The 3,664-nt window shown below is 35.2% G+C and overlaps 1 pseudogene; it reads right to left on the bottom strand.

Annotated features, from left to right (window-relative positions):
- Positions 1-3,664, bottom strand: part of LOC107633465 — a 94,731-nt pseudogene that overhangs the window by 1,231 nt on the left and 89,836 nt on the right.

The raw sequence follows: 3,664 nt of genomic DNA, 5'->3' as shown, positions 1-3,664 counted from the left end.
AATTTTAGAATTAGAAAAAAAATTATTAATTAATAATAAAATAATTTGATTCTCTAATTTAAGAATAAATAATTATGTACAAATCAACATTTTTTTTGTCGAAGTCTTAGGATAAATGCCACTCTATGCTAAATTTATGAAAGAACTGCTGTCCAAGAAAAGAATCTTCAAAGAAAATGAGACGGTAATTCTCATCAAGGAATGTAGTGTCATAATTCAAAGGAAGCTACCAGAAAAATTAAAAGATCCCGATAATTTCTAAATCCCTGCACCATTAGGATGTCACCATTGGCAAAGTTCTTTGTGACTTAGGGACAAGCATCAATTTGATGCTCCTGTCCATGATAAGAAAGCTACAAATTGAGGAGATGAAGCCAACAAGAATTTCATTGCAACTAGCCGACCGATCAATAAAGTTTTCGCATAGGATAGTGAAAAACGCATTGGTCAAGGTCGGAAAATTTGAAGACCATTTTTAGCCACAGGATGAGCACTTATAGATTAAATTTTTATAATCTAGTGAAGTAGAAATATTAAAAATACGAATTTTGATACTAATTTTAAAGATTTTGACCCAAAATTAGACCAACGGACCGAACCGGACCCAAACCGAGCCAAAGGTCCAATATATATAACATGTAACTTAGCCTTCCTTCCCCCAAAATTAGAAGAAGCACGTTGAGGAAGAAGCATTCCATCAAGAACCCTAACCTCCATTTTCAACTTAATCTTCAATCCTCCGTATCTCTCAATTTAGAGCTCCGATCGCTGCACTGTTTGCGGCCACGTGACCATCGCGTCAAGATCTTCGAAACCATCTAAACAAAGTGATAAGAAATTTACAATTTTGAAAATTTTGGATTATAGGCATTGAGATTTGTGATATTTTCATGTTTTAGGATCAAGCTAGCTTGTGAGAATTTATTGTGTTTTATCTAATTGGTCTGTCGGTATGGTAAGAAACTATTGAATCCTTTTGAATCATTGAATGAGTAAATCCTATATTAATTGTAGCAGGATTGTGTGAATTAGATTGTGTTTCTTGTTGATTTGGAGTTCAATTTGGAAGATTGGAACAAGATTCTGGTGTTTAAGCTTGTGAAGATGGTAATTGGTGAATTAAAACTTGAAAAGGAAGGATTTTGGGGTGTTATGATCTTAGGGAGAAATCGGCCAAAGAATTGTTTTGGTTTCTCATAGTTAATGTGTAATGTCCTGTGAAAACTTAGGCTCGTTGACTGTAGGATATGCTGAATTATGTGTATTGTTCATGTTTTGTGGATATAGAAAATGATTGTGGAATTTTTTATGTGCATTGTGGTTGGAGATTATTGAATAGATATGATATATGTATTTGATATGAAGGGTTAGTGGTGAGTGTTGTATTTGGTGAGATTGTATAAATGAACATGTTGAATAGATAATATGATTTTGAGTGTTAGCATGTTGTGGTATGAATAGCAAATATATGAACCTGACTAGGGACATTTGGGACTATTTTGGTTATGAAATTGTTAGTTTGGAATTGAGAATTTTGAAAAGTTAGAGGTTTTGTAAATTTTAGTAAAACCTAATTTTTGACCAACTTCGGTGGGTGATAACTTGACTTCTAGACCCTCAAATATTGTAAAAGTTTTTTTTGAATAAAAATTGGATTCGTGAAGTTTACAACGTTCGAAGATGACTAAAAACAATTTCTAATGAAAATTTATGCACGTTCGAAGTTTGGTGTGTAAAAACTGATTTCTGCTGACTTAGCAGCTTTTTGAAGATACAAGGCATGCGTACGCGGAAACATGCTTGCATACGCGAGAATTCTCTTTGTTCAACACACTCTCATACACATGGGGTGGACGCATATGCGAATATGTCAATTTTACACTCATGCATACGCGCGAACGTGTATGCGTACGCAAAAGTGCCTCATATACACCCATGCGTACGTGATTGAGCGCCTGTGTACATGGGTACCCCTTTCTGTTTCATGAGCCCGCGTATGCGGAAGGAGCTCGCGTACGTGACTTTGGCATTTAAATACTCATCTGTACGCGAGAGTGGCCATGCGTATGCATGACCCCTGTTTTGATGAAAAATACAGTTTTTAAGTTTTAAACTATTTCTCTAGCTTTCCAAACCTCTTTAATACCTGTTTAGGGTCCAATAGTGAGTTGTTAAGCCTTAGAACAAGGGTGGGATGCTGAATAGGTTAAGTAGACATTGAAGGGGATTTGTAAAGTGATTAACTAGATAATGAGGTGTTGGTAATGCTGAAAAAGAAGTAATTGATAATGATGAAGATAATAATGATGAATTTGAGATTGAATGAGACATGATTGAGAATGATATCGACAATGATGAATTGTGATTAAATTATTTGAGACACGAGTTTTTCTGGGCACTTGCTCCACGTTGAGACTCGATACTCTGTTAACTCTCTGTCGCAAGATGTGACCGGACACTTTATGGGCATATATATATATATATTAATTTGAGCTTATGATTTTCCCCATGGATATTTTTGAGCTTGGGGATGCATGCACAGAGAGTCTGTCCAATGGTTAGCTACCAGGACATGTCGGGTTGGCTATATAACCGACAGATGAGACTCATCAGCCATAGGACAAGCATACATCATATGCATTTGAATGTTTTGATTGAATGTGCATTAGTTTTGATTCGCCTAATTGCTTATCCATGTTTATCTGCTAATTGCTTACTTGCTGTATCTAAACCCTAGCTATGTTTTATTTGTTTGCCTTATTTGCGTACGTTCTCTGAGAGACCATCTTTTGGCAAATGAGTGATGAGGATTGTTCCACCGATTTTTAGGAGGTTTGAAAGAAACAAGGGTGAAAAATTAAATTAAGTTTAATTTATAAGTGTCGAAATTTCAGTATTGCCTCTGCCTTTCCTGAAACCTTAGCTTCTATATTATCTATGCTGGCACCAATACCATGTTGAGAATCCTCGGTTTTCATTCCATACATATTTCTACTGTTTTTCAGATGCAGGTCAAGAGGAACCTCGTTGAGAGTCTGGAGACCCTCCTTACAAGCGAAGAATTATTTTTTGGGCTATTATATTTTTTTAGGCTTTGTTTGTATATATATAGATTCTCCGCATGTATATTTTTGTAATTTTCCCTCTTAGAGATTGCTTTTGGAGAAACAGGTGTTTTATTTATGTTTTGGGATAAATTTTGATATTATATGTTATCTTCCCTTTTGATCTCATTTCAGATATATAGATATAGGGAAATAGATAATAGTTATATAGATAATATATACATGAAGCATAAAAAATACAGAAAACATAGTAATATCATGCATATATGCCCGAAGGCTCATTTAGTACATCATAATTCACACCGGGTTACGTCGTTGCTTATTCATGAAAATATTTACAGACTCCATATTTATACTAACAGGCCTCGACTCATAAGAGTCACCCTAATCTGTGACCCATTCTAACTTGTTTATATAAGTATTTACAAAAGCACCTAACCCTCTAAAAGTCTATACAAAGTGAGGGCAAAGACAACTACTATTACTGTTACTGTTATAACTACTATTGGTCATTGATCCTTGGTAGCTGAAGTAACACGGAAGTACTATGTGGAAGTAAGAGAAGTCACTCTGACCCTCCGGTAATGCTACTGCTGCTC

This window comes from Arachis ipaensis, chromosome B03 (assembly GCF_000816755.2).
Source record: "Arachis ipaensis cultivar K30076 chromosome B03, Araip1.1, whole genome shotgun sequence".
In the NCBI taxonomy this organism is placed as follows: domain Eukaryota; kingdom Viridiplantae; phylum Streptophyta; class Magnoliopsida; order Fabales; family Fabaceae; genus Arachis; species Arachis ipaensis.
This window is presented reverse-complemented; position numbering and strand designations above follow the sequence as displayed.